The following is a 21,105-nucleotide window of genomic DNA, read 5'->3' on the forward strand; positions in this document are numbered from 1 at the left end:
ACCATTCATGATTGTATGAAAAACCATAAAATACCTAGAAGTAAACCTAACCAAGGATGTAAAAGACCTATATGATGAAAACTATAGAAAACTTATGAAAGAGACTAAAGAAGACACCAAGAAATGGGAAAACATTCCCTGTTCATGGATCGGAAGAATAAACATTGTGAAAATGTCATTACTACCCAAAGCAATCTACACATTTAAAGCAGTCCTCATCAAAACTGCACCAACATTCTTCTCAAAGCTAGAACAAACTATCCTCAAATTCATATGGAACCACAAAAGATGCCGTTTAGCCAAAGTAATATTGAAGAAGAAAACCAAAATGGGAGGCATCACAATCCCAGACTTTAGCCTCTACTCCAAAGCTGTCATCATCAAGACAGGATGGTATTGGCACAAAAACAGACACATAGACCAATGGAATAGAATAGAGAACCCAGAACTGGGTCCACAAATGTACAGCCAATTAATTTTTGACAAAGCAGGAAAAAGTATCCGATGGAAAAAAGACTGCCTTTTTAGCAGGTGGTGCTGGGAGAACTGGACAGCAACATGCAGAAGAATGAAACTAGAACACTTTCTTACACCATACAGAAAAATTAACTCAAAATGGCTCAGGGACCTGAATGTGAGACAGGAAACCATCAAATCCCTCGAGGAGAAAGTAGGAAACAACCTCCTTGACCTCCACCACAGCAATTTCCTACAGGACACATCCCCAAAGTCAAGGGATATGAAAGCAAAACTGAACTCTTGGGACCCCATTAAGATAAAAAGCTTCTGCACTGCAAACAATCAAGAAGACTAATAGGCAACTGACAGAATGGGAAAAGGTAGTTGCAAATGACATATCAGATAAAGGGCTAGTATTCAAAATCTACAAGGACCTCATCAAACTCTACATCTAAAAAAAAAACAAAAACAAAAACAAAAAAAAAAAAAACAAGAAAAACAACAAATAACCCAGTGAAGAAATGGCCAGAAGACATAAACAGACACTTCTCCAAAGAGGACATCCAAATGGCCTACAGGCACATGAAACGATGCTCAACATCACTCAGCATCAGGGAAACACAAATCAAAACCACACTGAGATACCACCTCACACCAGTCAGAGTGGCTAAAATGAACAAATCAAGAGACTATAGATGCTGGCGAGGGTGTGGAGAGATGGGCACCCTCCTACACTGTTGGTGGCAATATAAACTGATGCAGCTACTCTGGAAAACAGTGTGGAGGTTCCTCAAAAACTATCAGTAGAACTCTCTTATGACCCAGCAATAGCACTGCTAGGGATTTACCCAAGGGATACAGAAGTGCTGATGCATAGGAGGACATGTACCGCAATGTTCATACTGCACTGTTAAGAATAGCCAAAATATGGAAAAAGCCTACATGTCCATCACCTTATGAGTGGATCAAGAAGATGTGGTTTATATATATATGGAGTATTACATGGGAATGAGAAAGAATGGAATCTGGCCATTTGTAGGAAAGTGGATGGATTTCGAAGGTGTCATACTGAGTGAAATACGTCAGGCAGAGAAGGACAGATACCGTATGTCTGCACTCATAGGTCTAACAGGAGAACAGGAGAAACCTAATGGAGGGCCAGGGGGAGGGGAAGAGGGAAAGAGAGTTGGGAGAGAGAGGGACGCAAAACCTAAGAGACTATTGAATACTGAAAAGGAACTGAGAGTTGAAGGGGAAGGGGGAGAGAGGGAAAGAGGTGGTAGTGATGGAGGAGGGCACTTATGGGGAAGAGCACTGGGTGTTTTATGGAAAGCAATTTGACAATAAACTATTTTAACAAAAAAGAAGGTTCATTTATGAGAGGATGGTCTGTGGGCACAGGATATAGTCATGTGGTTTTATATACATTATTTACATTTAATTTTTTCTTTTTCTGCTTTTGACTACAAAACACTATGATGTGCAGCTTCTCATAGTGTTACGTACTTGATCTTCAAAATGCTGTACCTCCCATGTCATTTCAACATCATGAACAACTTCTTGATTTCTTCAGGGGATGCACAAATCTATTCTCTGTTAAGTCGGTAGCCTTAAATTTGTTCTTTGTCAAATGATCCAGAAGGAATTATGTGCTTTGGCTCAAGCTATTGCCGTGGTAGTGGGGCTTTATGCTTTGCAGTGGGAGCTTTCCAATGCCTGAGCCTCCATTTTCCTCCTGAATTGATAATGTCCTTTAGAGGGTGAGTCATCATCTAGGATAAATGCCAATAGGTGAGCTGAATACAAATGACACCATGGAGATAAAGAGTACTCGCTCTAATCCTGGCAGCAAGGATCCAGTAATCAGATTTCCATGCCCAGAAATAATAGCAGATATAAATAGTGCTCATAGAAGGAAATCATGCTGGAATAAAAAATACCTTTGTAAAATATTACATATGCCTTTCTGTCTTTTGCTTTAAGAGACAAACATCACATTACTCTTAAAATTTTTTGAATACTCTGTATGATCACTTTTTAAATAGTGTTAAGCCCTTAAGAAAACTAAATTTTTACATATTCAAACTTTTAAATAAGCACAGGCTATGTTGTAGGGAAAAAATAAAGCTCTCAATTTTGACTCACAGATCCAAAATATGTAATTTATCTCTCATACATCTAATAAGTTTTACTATGCATGCCATTTATTATGTTTATTTTACTTAACATGATAGTTACACTACCAGCTCCAAATGATCCCCTGTGTTACCGAGCTCAGATATTGCACTGCTGACAACACTGGACCAACCTCTCACCCTCTCTTAAAGGTCAGAGGTAACCAATATACAGACTCTCAGACTCCATTTTGATATAACACCTGACTGTAATCACTCACTCTATATTCACTTGCATTTCATAGCCTAATTATTATTTTCTATAAATGTGACTGATGATTCTGCCCCCTCTTATACATTGAAATACAATAGTAAAAGATATATTCCTTGTAAATATATGGCTGTTACAAGATATAAGTACCTGTTAATTTTTATTAAGTGAATGAATATAGAATAATTCATCTAATCCTTTGTTAGTCTTATTTTTAAATTAAAAGATATATGCCAAACACACCCATAATTATAGCATAACTCATTTCTGACATACATATTTAATTTTTTAAATGTTTTATTTATTTTTTTGATACAGAGACAGAGCATGAGAGGGGGAGGGGCAGAGAGAGGAGACACAGAACCGGAAGCAGGCTCCAGGCTCTGAGCTAGCTGTCAGCACAGAGCCCGACGTGGAACTTGAACCCACAAACATGAGATCTGACCTGAGCCGAATTCGGAAGTCCAACCAACTGAGCCACCCAGGCGCCCCTCATTTCTCATGGTAAAGAAGTTATAGTGGGGCGCCTGGGTGATTCAGTCAGTTAATCGTCCATCCAGTTCTTGATTTTGACTCTGGTCATGATCATGTGTTTCATGGGATTGAGCCCCTAGTGCAGAGTCTGCTTGGGATTCTCCCTCTCTCTCTCTCTGTCTCTCTCTCTCTGTCTCTCTCTCTCTGTCTCTCTCTCTCTCTCTCCCTCTCTCTTTCTGTCCCTCCCGCATGTCTACTCTCCCCCTTTAAAATAAATAATTTTTAAAAAGTTACAGCTATCATAACCCTACCTTAGTTTTAACCTCAGTAAGCCAATTGTTGTGTAGATAGCTAACAATTCTGTGCAGAATTTTCATGCACCTTGAGCAAGGGAGTCGGAAAACTATACTCTTAGAAATGAGCGTGTCCTCTGCCTGCTGCACAGTCACCATCTACTGTAAGATGGGAGGAAGGGTGAAGGCTACCAGTAACTTTCTGGTAGAAGAAAGAACTTGGAGCAGTTACCCTTCCCTCCTCTCCTCTTCAGCATAACCAGAATCACAAAGGAAGCAGCACAGAGCGAGGTAAGTCAGTGGGATTAATTTGCTGCCATCTAAAAGCTGGCTTCATCTTTTCCTATATGGGTGACCTTGAGCAATTTCCTTAATTTTTATGAGTTCACCTCCATGCCCCCCATTTTGAAAAAGGGAATAATAGAAATTATTTATTCCTAGGATTGCTGAGATGACCTTATAATTACTACTATATATAAAGAAAATAGGACAGTGACAGGTGTCAAAGCAGAAGTTTCCCTAAACAATATGCAAGGTGCAGTAGATTTTATATTCAAGTTTATTACAGGAGGAGTAAGAGGCCAGATTGGAGTTTGAACTCAACTCCCCTGAAAGAGAGGATAGGACACCCTCAACCTCTCTTAGTGATTGTATTTCAAAAGTACTTTTGGCCCAAGGATCCTTGAGAAAGACTGTCCTTGTTATAGGGCTGGCAAGAGGCTCTTTATTTATTTTTTTCATTTATAGTTTGTCAAGTTTGTTTCCATGTAGCACACCGTGCTCATCCCGACAAGTGCCCTCCTCCATCCTCATCAACCTCCTTCCCCTCTCCCCCTCCCCCATCAGCCCTCAGTTTGTTCTCAGTACTCAAGAGTCTCTCATGATTTGCCTCCCTCCCTCTCCCCAACTACTTCCCCCCTCCCTCCCCATGGTCCTCTGCTATGTTTCTCCTGTTACACTTATAGTGAAGCATGACACCCTCGAGTTCCATCCACATTGCTAAAATGGCCTGATTTCATTCTTCCTCATTGTCATGTAGTATTCCATTGTATATATAAACCACATCTTCTTGATCCATTCATCAGTTGATGGATGGTTCTTTCCATGATTTGGCTATTGTTGACAGTGCCGCTATGAACATTGGGGTACATGTGCCCCTATGCATCAGCACTTCTGTATCCCTTGGGTAAATCCCTAGCAGTGCTATTGCTGGGTCATAGGGGAGTTCTATTGATTGTTTTTTGAGGAACCTCCACACAGTTTTCCAGAGCGGCTGCACCAGTTTACATTCCCTCCAACAGTGTAAGAGGGTGCCCGTTTTTCCACATCCTTGCCAGCATCTATAGTCACCAAAAGACTTCTTAAAAAGAATTGCTTTTCCAAGGGGAAGAGAAAGACTTTGCAAGTTTTTGAAAGTAAATGCTCTTGGAAAATGGAAGAGGAGATACCACTATGGTATGGACACAGCTGGAGTGTGGAAGCCCTTGAGCCAGAGACTCACTGCATCAAGCTAAGGGAAACATCAAGGCCCCCCTTGATCACTGGTGATCAGTGGGCACTTGATAAGCAGACTGCTATTATTATTATGGTTATAGATACTTGTGATATAGATATGAGTACCAGCCACAAGGACACCAGGCCACCATGGAGCATTTTCTGGAACAGGCACTACTTATCTGATATGTTTCTGTCTTTCTCCTTCACTCTTTACAGAAGACCTCCTCCACCTTCACATTCCATCAACCAAAATTCTATGTTTTATGGATCCTAGAAAACTTTCACCCCTGCCATGGACTGCCCTGTGTCACATGATGAAATCCTGACTTACAGTGTGATATCTGGAGGTGGGGCTCGGGGAGCTGGTTAGAGTCAAATGAGGTCATGGCAGTGGGAATTGGGAAGGCACACTGAGAGGGTGAGAACATCCATAGGTCAGAAAGAAAGGGGACTTTCAGGAGAACTGGCTTTGCTGTCCCCAGACCTCAGACATCTAGCCTCCAAGACTGTGAGGAGGTAAATTCTCTGGTCCAAGCCCTTCCCTGTTTGTGGTGTCCTGTCACAGCAGCCCCAGGGGACAACATGACCAGACACTCCTGCAAAGTTTTTCCCAACCCCCTGCTCCATTGCAGACATGGTGATGGTAACGTCACACCGACCAGTGAGGGGATGGGAAGGACCACCTCCTCTGATGTGAACGTGGTAACAGTAGCATCACACCTGTCAGTGAGGGGACAGGAAGGACCCCTTCCTCCACAGCAGACATAGTGACGGTAGTGTCATACCTGCCAGAAAAAGGCCAGGAAGGACCCCGTCCTCCACTGTAGACATGGTGATGGTAATGTCACACCTGCCAATGAGAGGACAGGAAGGACGATGCCTCACCAGTGTTCATCGTGTGCCAGGATCTGGTGCAGACACTTGACACATGTTTCTGCTGTGGTCCTCATGGGAGTTCTGCGTGATAAGTAAGTTACAAAGCAGAGTTAAAAGCTGGCTAAATAACACAGTGTACAGATAGTCTGCTTTCTCTGAATTTTAATGTAATTTATGTAGTTGATTCCCTTCGGGTGTGACAGCTATGGACACATACTTGTGACCCCCTCCGATTCCAAATTACCAGAAGCTTGTTTCACTTACGTTTTACTGTGAAGTAGTTTCAATACTTCCCAATAAGTTCAAGATGAAAAGATGAATAAACAGATCAAAATGTCTTGAGACAGCTCAGATAATCAATCTAACAATGAGACAGAATTAGAGCCATGAGAACCATCACCACCGGACAGACAGAGTGATGGGCAAAAACGATCGTCCAGCCTGTGTCCATGCACCTGATAGGCTGTCTAGTTGTACAATAATTTACAGTTTCTTTTGTCACTAGAATAACAGAGAAGACCAGGGGCTCAATTAAAGCAAAGCAAAATGTACAAATTATTTAAAGAACCTTTCTAACCATTTCATTTCAGATATGACATTAAAGTGTAGAGCCCTCAAAAATAATCAGATGAAGGTTAACACATTCTTCAGTTAATAAAGTAATAAAAATATAACTAAAAATATAACAAGAAGGAGAATTTAAAATATCCCTGAGAAAAAGGAATTTAGGTGAATTTATTCACACACTATAAAGGATTCCTGAAAGAAATACTAAAAAGAGATGAAATGTTAACAATTGTCCATTTAGAATGAAAGCCAAAACCCCATAACATTCATGCTTTGGAAAGTCAGTGGCTTCATCATCAGTGACCGCTCCACATGGACAGTATAGTAACCATGCTGTACACGCTATGCGTCCCCAGTAGGATGATGAAGGTGGCATAGGCAGCAAGACCAGCAAAGACAGACACCCAGCACGTGCTGTGGTCGCTGGGGCCTCGCTCACTGCCAGACGCACAAATGAAAACAAAACTTTGGAAAACTCAGCATAACCCACTGCGGCTGGAAAAGAACACCTCCCACCACGCAGGTAGGCGCGTAACAGAGACAAGGGCACAGATCCACGTAAAATACACACAATAATGTTTGTGCCAGGAATATTAATACTAACCCCAAATGGGAAGAAATCCAAAAGCGTATCACAGTAAAAGAGTTCAGTGTTTCGGCACGTTCATAAAAATGGAACCGAAGAGATGTGTTGTTGGATATGGTAGTAATTAGCCATACGTAGCTTTTAAAATTTTTCAAAATTGAATTGAAAAGCTAAGTCATCCTGTATACTAACCACATTTCATGTGTTCAATGGCCCCAAGTAGCTGGTGGCTAACAGTGGACGGTGCCTATATGGAAGATGCCTAGTACTACAAACAATTCTGGTGAATAGTGTCACTATATAGCAAGAAAAATAAAAGCATTATTATGTACTTTCATGAAAAGCTCACAAAAGTGATAAGCTAAAACATTTAGATTTAAAAATATGTAATGTATTTTTTTTGTTTGTTTTTTAGGAACTCAGGCTGTTTTATCATTGAACTGAACCATTTTACAAGTTAATCTCAGCGTCAGTACATTATAGTTCTAGCTTCTCTACATCTTAGTGAACACTTTCTATGCTGTTTTTTTTTATTTTAATTATTCCAAGATAATCAGATATACAATATACAAATGCTTCTTATTTCTATGATGCATTAACTTTCATATGCAGTGTGTGGTTGGGATTGGGTTTTTTTTTTTAAATATGAACATCCAATGGCTTGTTGCACAGGATATCACTCTTCATGTGATCACTCTGTAATTGTCACATCAATAAAAAAACCAGTTGACCTATTTACTAGGTCCTCAGAGCTACTCCATTAAATGTGTCCTGCCTAATACCACCATATTAGAAATGCAATTTACTTTGAAAAAGTATAGGGACAGGAGGGTACGTAAATGTGTAAACAGATAAAGAGAGGCTGTCGGTAAGTGTGGGAGACTGTTAACCGCTGGCAAGTCTAGGGAAAAGGCCTTGATGCTCCCTGTATTCTTCTGTCACCAAAATGTTAAAACTACTGTGATCCACATGTGACAGTAACCATCTTTTTACAAAAAGAAAGAATGAAAGCAAACTTAGTAAGATATACCTACTTAAATGTGGCTTATAAACCTATTCATATTATTTTTGAATGTTTGGAAGCAGTATGGGGAGAGTACATTTTAAAAAGCCTATGTTCACCCTATATTCAAATAAACATTAGTACTAAATAAATACAGATTTCATGTCACAACCATTATTTACATAAATTTAGGTTTTGACACATTTATTTTTAAATATATAAATATATAGCTTATGTATGCTATTTTTCTAAGAAGTACACACAATGTATTACTCATAAGTGTTTTCAACAATAAAAGTAATTTCAAGCTTTTTAATACTTGTGTTCCTACAAGAGAAGTTAAATCTATATTCTACTTTTGTTGCACAAGACCATCGGCAATATGAAGAGCATTGCTGCTATACGTCCATGAGAGCAGCAAGGCCAGTCTCAGGACTGTTTCACAAGGAACACTGGTGTCTCTTTTCCCACACCCACCTCACAGATCATACCAGAGCTAAAGAATTTCCTAAAGTTTTAAATCATGACCTGAATTCTAATGACCTTCAAATCTGACATGTCTATATATTCAAAGAACAGACTTTCCTTCTATTTTTATTGTCTGTCTATGTAACAGAGACATCCATATAGCATGATGCTATTAAAATTTAAGTAAGATTAACAATTATCTTTCATCAAAAATATTTCTAATATCTATATGAAAACCCTACTATCTAAACTTATCAAAACTCTCATTGTTTCAATTTGCCAAAGCTATGTGCTGAAGATTGATAGGAAGTTTTGGATATCTCTAAAATAGGATTATTGTAAAGAAAAATCCTGTGGAGATACTAAATATAATATTAAGCCAACTTACTTCTATTTTTTCAAAATTATGTATTAGACCGGACAGAGAAATGATCAAAAAGATATGGTCATTGCTACAACCTGTTGATTATTTGTACAGTTATTTGGCACATGCAACATTTAACTGCTTTTGTTAGCTTAACACCAGAGTAGTCGCGAACACACAATAAGTGGTCATTCCCAGGAATGATATCAGAAACGAAATAAAATGATTTTTTAAATGAATGATGAGAACAATTTAGAGAATAATGTTTTATGCAGTCAGATAATGTTCTATAACTGTATCCTAAATAAGCACTGAAAATATAGCTTGTTCCAGTGGCAAATTAGTGCTTTCAAGAATGGAATGTATAAGGACGATAAGAATAATTATAGTCTATTTAAGAAAGGAAAGAAAAAGAATTGCAACTAAAAATGGTAACTACAGTCACCATAATAATAACTAGCAAACACTTGACACTGATGTATTAATAGTCTAGACAAGTTTTAGACATTCTTATATTTTAAAGACTATAGTTTAACATCTAATTATTACATGTAAGAACAAATTGGCAGTTGATATTTTCAATAAAAATCAGTTTAGAGAATAAGCAAATTTATAGAACATCTTACTTCAATGTGGTTTTGAAAAGCTTTTCATACAACGATATAATTTAAGATCATAAAAGTACTTGCATAAAATTTATTAAAAATTTTCAGGCATAGAGTGGAAATACCCTGGCCTTGAATAAGTAAAAATATCCTTATGGTCCTCATGACTCCCCCACCCTCTTTTTTTTTTGACTCAGAATATTTATTCCCTGAAATGCTCTGAGTTTTTTTAAGTGAATGTGCTCTTGTTAAAAGCACTTTAGGATTCACAGCAAAATGGAGTAGAGTGTACAGAAAGTTGCCACATAGCCCACCCCGTCCGTATACAGAACCTTTCTCATTACCAACCCCCAACAGAGTACTGCTTTCTCACACCTGGTGAGCCAGGAATGGCACATAGTGTTCACTCGGGGTGCTGTACAATCTATGGGGTTTGAAAATGTATAATGACACATATCCACCCTTACAGCGTCACAAAGAATCATTTCACAGCTTACAAATTCCGCGTGCTTTTGCCTGTTTATCTCTTCTCACCCCCAACCCCTGGCATCCACTGGTATTTTTATTGTCTCCAGTTTTGCCTCCTCCAGAATGTCTCACAGTTAGTTGTACAGTGTGTAACCTTCTTAGATCTTTGCAGGCTTCTTTCACTTCCTATGTACTGGAAGTTCCTGCATGTGTGTCTTTTCAATCCATTGAATCATCCACCATTTAATCATCCACTAACCTACTGAAGATATTCTTCATATTTTGGTCATTATGAAACAAAAGCTGCTATAATAATCCATATGGAGATTTTTTTTTCATGCACATAAGTTTTTAACTTCATCAGAAAATGCCAAGGAATGTAGTTGCTGGATTATATGGTAACAGTATGTTTACTTTTGTAAGAAACTACACACTGTCTTCCGGAGTGGCTCCACCATTCTACATTTCCACCAGATAGAAATGAGAGCTCCTGTTGCTTCACATCCTAGCAGGGATTTGACATTGCCAGTTTGGAACTTTCACCATCATATGGGGTGTGTAATGTGACTTCCTTCTGAAATATAGATATTTCATAAAAGTAAGAAAACAAACACAAACGAGCATCTTTGATGATTACTGTTTGTGCCATAATACAGCACAGAAACTCTACAGCAAACTTGTCCAGTCTCTTTCCTTAGACTTTCTATAGAATCTGAGATGTATTTTCCTCTTCCTTCCTTCCCTTATTTTTTCCTATCCTCTCCCCTCCCAACTCCTCTCCTCTCCTCTGCCCTCTCCTCTCCTCTCTCCCCACCTCTCTCCCCTCTCCTCTCCTCTCCCCACCTCTCTCCCCTCTTCTCTCCTGTTTTCTCTCCTCTCCTCTACTATCCTCTCCTTTCCTTTCTTTCTTCCTTTTTTTAGAATAACCTGAAATTTTTTGCTTGAAATAAGACTACCAGTCTCTAAACAGAGAGCAGTTTACTGTGGGGATTGAACTAACCTCCCTGGGGACCTAGAAAAAGTGACCTGTAGGCTTCATGGGTCTACTGCACTCAATCTCTCCAAGTCCAGGAGAACTGGAAGTGAATTCATGAGAAGAGGTCCTAGAGTTAAAGGCATAGAAGACGGACTGGTGAAGATACTCTTGAAAACTGATGAGATGTGTAAGCACTAGAATTCCAGACAGACAGGAGATTTTGGAAACATATTTGTAAGCTTGCAAATAATTCAGACATCTGGCTTTGGAAAGGAAAACAATCTGACTTTCCAATCACATGTCAGTGGGTTGGATTTCAGACAGAAACTCAAAGCTGGCATTCTCTCCAGTAATAATTATTAGAGAATCAGCCCCTAAAACACAGGCATAAAAAATCACAATTTCCCAATGATTTCTCAGGTGGTCTACTCTTTTTCTCTTTCTAATCTACAGAAGTTTCTATTTTTATTGAAAGTATAATGGATTCATAGTTTCAAATCATAAAAACTACTTGAGAAATACATTTCTTATTTTATTTAAAAAATTTTTTAAGTTGTATTTATTTTTGAGAGAGAGAGAGAGAGAGAGAGGGCGTGTATGAGCGGGGGGTGGGGTGGGGCGGGGGGTCAGAGAGAGAGGGAGACACACAATCGGAAGCAGGCTCCAGGCTCAAAAGCTAGCTGTCAGCACAGAGCCTGATGCAGGGCTCGAACCCAAGAACCGTGAGATCATGACCTGAGCCAAAGCCAAACAGGTTGGCTGGGTTGGTTGAGACCCCAGGCTCCCCAAGAAATACACTTCTATCACTGCTTTTCTAAGTCTGAGTTGTTTAACATGTACCACCAGTTTCCTTTTTTTTTTTTTTTCAAAATTTCTCTTTGGATTACAAAGCCTATATCCTTAAGTTCATGTCATTTCTTGGAATTTATGAAATTTGCTGCTCTTGAACATGGAAAATCTATAGAGAGGAAAGTACAGACTTCAGAAAGCCTGGGTTTAACCTGTAGCATTGCCATTTATCAGCTCTAGGACTAATTCTTTCATGTGTACACTTAGAGAATTTTTTTCTGTTTCAATCTTTGTCATTTTTCTATGTGCAGCAACTGAAATCAAAGCATATTTTAGAAACTAAGTGCTATCTACATGTTAGACAATGAAGGTGGTATTATATAACGGTGAGCATGAAAAGTGATCACTTTAATTGTAATTTCATGCTAAAATGTTTAGGTACTTGGACATCAGAAGTGTCACTGAGTCACCCAACAGATGCACCATTTTAGAGAATTCTTATATAGCCAGGTGTTTAAAGTTTAAAATGAAGCTGGTAGTTGATATTTGTTAGTATTTATTCTCAAATATAATCTTGTTAGCATTTTCTTGTTTTGTTTTGTTTTTTTAATTAATTAATTAATTTATTTTGAGAGAGAGAGAGAGAGAGAGAGAGAGAACATGCTGGGACAGGGAAGAAAAGAGAGACAGAATCCCAAGCATGCTCTGTACCATCAGCACAGAGCCCAACATGGGGCTCAAACTCACAAACCATGAGATCATGACCTGAGCCAAGATCAGGAGTCACGCTTGACTGACTATGCCACCCAGGCACTCCATTAGTATTTTCAAAGAAACTCTTCTTAATATCTATTCTCAAGTAAATTCTCTAAATATTCTCAGGATAAAATACATGGATTCTGAATTGTGCCAATAGCTGAGATTTAAATGTTAGTTGCATTATAGGCATGATTATTTCTAGAACTGTTTTTATTGGCTCAGAATGGATCAACTTGGATTTATGTGAGCAAGTGGATATTATGGATCTTTTGAAATGAATTTGAAGGTTATGCTTAATGAAAACATTTACATAAAAATTGGATTTGTGTTATAATAAAATCAAATCAAATGTATTTTGTTCTAAGTTATTAAAATGTTTCTTCCATTGCAATTTTATTTCATATTAATGGTACTTACATAAATTAGCTTTCTTAGTCCCTGATTATTTTCCTCTTGCCATTATATTTTCACAAAGACCTTTATAATACACTTTTCAGTTGAATTTACCCTCTTGGACAATTTAATTCACAACTCTCTTTTCCATTAGCTTCTAAATATATAATATTTGACAGGATTGTGATTCACAGATGTCTCTGTCCATTCATTCTGCTGCAACAAACCACTTTCCCCCTCCATGTACACTCAGTGAGCAAATACCACTAACACGGTTTGATGCAACTGTCTTGGCTTTTGCTAAGGCTGTAGCAGCTTCATCCAAGATCATTTTGTACCATCAGTGGAGACAGCAGTAGAGTAAAAAGGTGACAAGTATGTTCATGTTTTTATGAAAATAGCTTTTGTTTTAAGGACAGATACCATGAAAAGGTCTCAGGACCTCTCAGGGTTTCAAAAAGCCCACTTAAAACCTGCTGCACATAACACTGATGAGATTATATGTCCCCAAATAGGAACTTCTGCTGTCCCTGCTGGAGAAGACTGTGTGGTGTTCTCTGTTTACTAAGACCGAGGAGAAAGCATTTGCCAGAATAAGAGCCACAGATACCCCACCCCAGCCCACATATGAACCCCTCTTGAAAAGTACCTGCACTTAAAGCCACCACTCAGCCCTTCTCCAAGGCTTGTCCAGCCTCAGCCAAGATCAAACATAAGTCCAAATGTGATGCATTAAGGCTCATTCAGTCTACCATTTCCAAGTCATTGAAAGCAGGACTTCTGCTGGTGATTCCCCAGGCATGTGGTATTTACTTGAGTTACAATTTTTAATATTTAGGAAAAGTTCAAAACACTCTTTTGAATCTTCCTTCAATTTTAATCCTCAATACACATATTCCACTACAAATGTGAAGATTCTATCTAGTCCCTTAAAGGACTAGAAAAGCAACTCCAGACCGAGAGGACTTTTCTGTTGAATATATTAAGCAAGATATAAAGATGCTTCTTATCCACTTCAGATCTATGCTTTGACCCTAAAGATTCTTGTGGGTCAAACCAAAAGATTATCTCTTTGGTACCATTACCTGCTATGGGAACCATACTCTCCTCATCTCCTTTGGCTGTGTCACTGCCATTCCAGACTTCAATCATTTCTACTGAACTGAGAAGCCCACTTCAGTAGCAGTATCTCCTGTCTGTGTTCCTAGTTTTCAGACATCCATTACTGCACTTTTGAGGGATGTAAGCATTCTCTCCGTGCCTTGGTGAAAGGACAATTGCCAAAGACCAGAGGGACGTCCAAGGAATGTACTCCATGTCAAGGCAGAATTTTTGCCGAGGTGCATTTTAAAGCTTTTCTGGATTATGCTGAGTGCTTTCTATTCTTTCTTCCAGAATGGTACTTGTTTTGTGTTTATGTGTGTGTACATTAGTCAGTTTGGGCTGTATCACAAAATACAACCGACTGTGTGGCTTAAATAACATAAATTAATTTTCTCACAATTCTGTAGAATAGAAACCCAAGAACAATATTCTAAATTATTCTGTTTCTGGTGAAGAAACAGACCAAACAAACCATTAGTTTGCAAATGGTCACCTTCTTGCTACCTCCTTACATGGAGTGTGTGCAGAATAGAGAGGGCTCTGATGTCTCCTTTTATGAGGATCATACTTCTATTGGATCAGGGCTCCAGTCTTATGGCCTCATTTAATTTTAGTTACTTCCTTAGAAACCCCACCTCGAAATATAGTCTGTGACTGTGAATTCTAGGAGTTTAAACATATGAATTTGGGAGGGGACACAAACATTCTGTCATAATTTGTGTGTGTGTGTGTGTGTGTGTGTGTGTGTGTGTGTGATTTATATGGGGAGAAGGTAGAAATAGATACTTGGGTAGTCAGACTGTGGATATCTTTCTTTTAAAAGAGAGTAAGGTTGGATGTATAGCCAACCAATTAAACACTACTCATTCTAGCCTCTCTTATAGCTAGACTAATTTCTTAATAAAAAGAATATAAGCTGAATCATTAAGCAGAATTTCCATGTTACTTTCTTGAAAAGAAGTCATGTACTTTCCAAGTACTTGTCCTCCTTTCTCCAGTCTGAAACATAGGTATAGAGAGGACCTAGCTTCTTACAAAAATAAGAACAGACTTCTGAGGGAACGTGAGTCAGAGAGATGGAAGAAATCTCAGTCTCTGAATGATCTCATGATACAGAGCCATTTTAGGAGTCCACTCTCCTCATCTCCATGCTATTAAATAACAAAAAAAAAAAAAAAAGAAAGAAAAAAAAGAAAAAAGAAAGAAAGAAAGAAACTACCTTGTTTGACCTTTTGCATTCTGGGTGATAGCATTTTAACCTCAACCCTGACTAATACCATGGAAGAATACTAACTATCCAAGATCAATATTCCTTAGCCTATGGGGTGCCGGGATGGGTTCAGTTGGTTAAGCAAGCCATGAGGCAGGCTCTGCATAAATGGAGCCTGCTTGGGATTCTCTCTCTCTCTCTCTCTCTCTCTCTCTCTCTCTCTCTCTCTCTCTCTCTCTTTCTCTCTCTCTCTCCCTCTCTCCTATCTCTCAAAATAAATAAATATTTTTTAAAATTTGCTTCAGGCTCAATGAATATTTATACTTTCTACTATTCATGCCTACCCTCAAACACCATTTGCTTAGGATTTTGAAATTGTTAGTAGGATTTCTCATAGAACAGTCCTGCTCTAAGGTTCTAGCTATTTAACCTTATTTTTCAAAGACTGATATTCTAGCCATTCCACTGCTCTACATAATTGATATAGTTTGTTGCACAGTTAATATGTCCCTAGGAAAGATTCTAAAGACTGCAACTGATCACTAAGACAGATGAAATAATCTGCCTATTTATACTACAATATAGTTGGGGCTGCATGATGGTAATGGTCTTAGGCTCAAATTCAAGAGCAGGACTGAAATTACTGGCACTTTGAGAAGTAATTCCATGTTAAACCTATTCTCCATCCTCTCCTTAAAGTTCTAAATGTTTTATGAGCAAAATATCTGTTGTGTGACACTATACATAATAGTTATGACTAATTATAATTATTAAATTAGAATGCATCTAGGTACTGAATATTTTATTTTAATCTACTCTACCCACATCATGTTGTTTATATTAGGCATTCATCTGTTCACTTCACCAAATCTATTAGGTGACTGCAGTCCACCAGCCACTCTGTGGGGCTCTAGGAGAGGATATACTGAATAACACAGTTTCTAGAAATGTTATCTTCAAACCTGTGTTCTCAGCAAATCCCCCTTTTGATACTTCAAGTTCAAAACTGTTCTCCACCAATTCCATAAAGTCTATTTCATAGTATAATTACAGGCAATTAACCACAGTAGTAGATTGTGAAGTCAGAAAAACCCTGTCTTTAAAATGATACCTACAACTCAAAATTATTAAATGAGCTGGGAAAATTAATGAATCATTGTGAAATTTGGATTACTTAACTGTTAAGTGGGGATGATGACACTTATAACATGGTTGTTCTATGGGCTAAAGCACAACACCCCATTCACTACATTTTCCTGGCCACCTGTGTGTAAGTTCTGTGCAGACCACTGGCAGGCTTTCTGTCTTCTACCCAGTCTTAAATATGGGAAATCTCAACCTTCAGTCCTAAGTCCCTTTCTCTTTCACCCTATGCTCTCTCCCCTGAGGGACTTCCTCCATACCATGACTTAAAAACTGATCTCAACACAGGTGATCTTTAATCATGTGTTACGAGTGCAGATGTTCCTTCTAAACTTCAGTTCTTCTATACAGATGCCTACAAAGTCCTCTTGAAAACCCAGTGACACCCCAAAACTAAGGGGTCAAAAATGAAATCTAAGCTGCTTCTCATAAGGTTGCAGGGTCACCAAGGTGCAAGACACTTGTCTTTTTCATAAAAGAAGTCCAAAAAAGAAAACCAAATAAAACCTTAATTTTTTCTTCAGGTTCATTAGAGTAAATAATTTCAATCAATTTATCATCAAATTTGCTCTTCTTTGCTGCTGTCAAAAGTCTCTTTTGAAGAAATTCCACTGATTTTTGTCTGAGAGTGGATTTTTCATCTCTAGAATTTTAATTCATTCTTTTCATTTTGGGTTTTCTGCCATCTGAGACTCTTCATCTATTTGTTGGTCATTGTACTATATCCCTTTGACTCTCTGAACATACACTTTGGAAGAGCTGTGTTAAGGTCAAACCTGTTAATTCACACATCTGGAGTTTCCTGCAAAAAGCTGCTTTGGGTTGCCCCCTTTATGCATGTTTCCAATTTTTATTCTCTTCTCAGCTCTAGTCATTCTTATTGTATATTGAATAGCAAGAAGGGCATGTTGTAAAGATTCTGGTTCACGTTGTCTTTTGCAAACTGGTGATTCTGTCCTAGGAGAAAGCTGGGTGGCTGGACTCTAACTGCAGGCTGGAATTTCTGCTGAAGTTCTCTGAGTCTTCAAGTGTGTTTCTGCTTGGAGTCCTCTCCTTTGCAAGTGCTTCAGAGGTTGGCTAATATTATGTTTTAAATTTGCAAGCATATTAAGAGCCTTCCCCTCTAAGAGCCCTCACTTCCAGAATGCCCCCTTCACTCACTGGCCAGCAGCTCTGATACCCAGAAACCCATCATGTCACTCCACAGGTCAGTAGCACCGTGCCTTTCTACATAAACATGAATAGCCTTGTAGAGCATGGACTGGGGAATCTATGGTCACACAAAACCACCTAAAAAATTTCACCCAAATCTCCTCCTCTCCTCCAGAGTCAGCTTTCCCTTAACTGCAGCATACTCGTGACCACACTCTAATGCTTTCAAACATCTGTGGCCCTCTAAAACTGAAGCAGGAAGAAATAGAGAATTTGAACAGACTAATTACTAGTAATGAGATTGAACTGGTAATCAAAGTCTCCCAACAAACAAAAGCCCAGGACCATAAAGCTTCACAAATTCTACTAATCGGGCAAAGAGGAGTTACTACTTATTCTTCTCAAACTATTCCAAAAATTAGAAGAGGAAAGAAAGCTTCCCAATTCATTCTACCACACCCCGCTCAGCCTGATACCAAAACCAAAGACACAACAACAAAACAAAACAAAACAACAGACCAATTTCTCTTTTGATGCAAAAATCCTCAACAAAATATTAGCAAACTGAATCCAACAATATGCTAGCAAAATCACTCTCTATAATCAGGCATCCCAGGGATGCACATGTTGTCCAACATTCACAATCAATGATCTCTTCAATCAGAGTTTACAGCCCCTATCTTAGGAGGGCTAACCAAGTACTCTCTCACATGCTGTTGTACTTCAGCATCCTATCTTTTATTTCATTGTCTACATTTAGCTTGATTCTTAGAAATTCTCTAAAAGTTTCTATTATTGACGTGCCTGGGTGGCTCACTCAGTTGAGTCCAACTTTTGATTTTGGCTGAGGCCATGATCTCAGGGTTCATGAGATCAAACCCTTTGCAGGGCTCTACACTGAGAATGCAGAGCCTGCTTGGGATTCTCTCTCTCTCCCTCTCTCTGCCCCTCTCCTGCCTGCACTCTCTCTCTCTCCCTCTCTAAAATGAACAAAAACTTTTAAAAAGTTTCTATTATTTATAGTTGTTTAGAAATTTCTCTCAACTTTTAGCAGCTTAAAACAACAAACATTAAGTATCAAAAAGGTTCTATGGGTCAGGAATATGAACATAGATTGACTGAATGCCTCTGGTTCTGTTTTTTTCATCAGCTGCAACTGATGGGTTGATTGGGACTGTAGTCATTTCATGGTTCAAGAAAGGAAGATCTTGCTCACCTGGATCAGTGGCTAGTGGCACAACCCCTGGGTCAGTGGCTAGTGGCAAGACATTCAGATCAGTGGCTAGTGGCAGGACACCTGAATCAGTGGCTGGTGGCAGAACCCTTTGGTCAGTGGCTAGGGGAATCTTTGTTAATCACTGTTGAGTGAAGACATCCTTTCTTGGCCACATGGTACTCCCCACAGAGCAGGTCAAAAGATAGCAGTTGGCTTCCTCAGAGTAAGCATAGCAGAGAATGACAGACGGCAGCCAAGATCGAAGCTCTTCCTGCATCCTAATTTCAGAAGGGAATCACACCCCTTTGCCGCATGATATTCACTAGAAAAAAGTCACCCAATCCAGCCAATACTCAAGAAGGATCTATTATAAAAGGGTATGGATATAAGGGGCCATTTCAAGGTTGTATACCAAAAAGTCTTTTTTAAAGTTTATTTATTTAGGGAGGGAGAGAGAGAGAGAGACAAAGAGAGAGAATGAATGAGAAGGGGAGGGGCAGAGAGAGAATCCCAACAACTCAGGGCTTGATACCATGAACTGTAAGATCATGCATGATCTGTGCCAAAATCAAGAGTCAGACACTTAACCAACTGAGCTGCCTAGGTGCCCTTGCCATAAAGTCTTTATCTGTATCATTTTCTGTTTGTTTCTCTTTTCTATATTTTGTCTTGATTTTCTACCAGTTGGTCTTTTTCTTCAATATGTGGTTGACTATATATTATTGTGTATTATATATGATAGATGTAAGAGTTTAGAGGTAATGTTTGGTCTAAGGTGATGTTATCTCTCTTATGATAGATGTTCACGTCTTCCTTTGTATGCCTAAGAACACCAGGAGTCCTACGTGACCTTTACCTGAATAGAGATTCCAATGTTCACAGTTTTCTTTATGTATTATGAGGGGTGAACTACTTTCAGTACACCCTAAGTCTTTGGATACAATGTTCAGAGTTCCTTCTCAAAGCCTCTGAAGTTTAGTTAGGTCTTACTTCCTTGAAACTGCAAACCTCCTGTCCCCATGAGTTTTTAGAAAGCTTCTGCTTAGCTCAACAGTCTTTGAACACCCTCTCCTAGAACTGTCAGAAATGCTAAGGCAGCAGGCAGTTTACACCATATTTTAACATGGACACATCACAAGCCTACTGATACATCCAAACTGTCATGAATTCCAATCAAATGTATGAGAAGAAGACACAAGTGATTTAAAAAAAAAATCTTATCTTATTAGCCTCCAAAGGGACACAGTATTTTTCTGCTGCATTCTTTAATATTCTTTCGTGTTTACAATTTGCTCATAAATTCAGTGGTCTGGAAGAGTCACAGAAGGGAAACACTGGGGCTGGGATTATAAAGGGAGGGCGTGTTCAGGGTTATCTTCTTTGGTGAAATTAAAAAACAGATTATGCTGGAGAAGATTCTACTAAAAAGGAAACTTAGAACATTAAATTGTCAAAGGTTTATTTGAGCATGCATAGATTTCAACTGGGCGGTACCAAGCTGAAGGTAGTCATGGTCCCCCATTATAGGAGCTGGTGGAGAATGCTTACAGAGAAGATGAGGAAGGAGACCCAGGAAAGCATGGGATTGGCCAGAGTGTAGGAGTTGTTGTATGTGGAAAAGCCTAACTGGCTATTTGTGATTGGTTTTTCTTAAATTTCATTTTCTGGGATTTAGTGCATTGACTGTGGCTTAGGTTTGGGTTGGCTTGTGCAGGCCAACACACCAGAACCACCTCGGCCCACTGGCCTCCTTGTTGTATTGTATTATGTTAACAACATAAAGGCAGAAACTGTATTGTCTGGTGCAGGGATAGGAAAGCCATAACAAGGAACAGTTAAAAGTAAATTCATGAGTTTAGTCAATTAAGTAAATGTCTCGCTCACTCACTCACTCACAGTAGAGGGCAAGATGGAGGAACTCAGGTCAAGCAGGGATGTGGGTCAAGCAATGACCCAAGCAGGCCCTCAGCTATGAGACATTGCCCAGACCAGCACCGATACCCAGCAGAAGCCAAGGAGGTCTGCAGGGACCCAGGACCAGTTACCTCCCATCACAAAGGGAGGGTGTTTGCAGCAAACGGGGGGCTCCACAGACACATCCCCTCTGAGTCTGTCCACTTGAACATGGTGGCCCCCAAGGAAGGCTGTGAGCAGCACCGAGACCCTTTCCTGTGTGGACATAATAGCCAGAGTGCCCAAGCCGACCTGGGCTCCACTATGTGCCCATGACTGACTCCAAATTCAGTTGTTAATGTCCCACCCTGTGTTATCTTGTTTATTGTGTGGTTTGTCTTGAGTCCTGCTCTGGGTGCATGTAA

The sequence above is a fragment of the Suricata suricatta genome, chromosome 2, assembly GCF_006229205.1.
Source record: "Suricata suricatta isolate VVHF042 chromosome 2, meerkat_22Aug2017_6uvM2_HiC, whole genome shotgun sequence".
In the NCBI taxonomy this organism is placed as follows: domain Eukaryota; kingdom Metazoa; phylum Chordata; class Mammalia; order Carnivora; family Herpestidae; genus Suricata; species Suricata suricatta.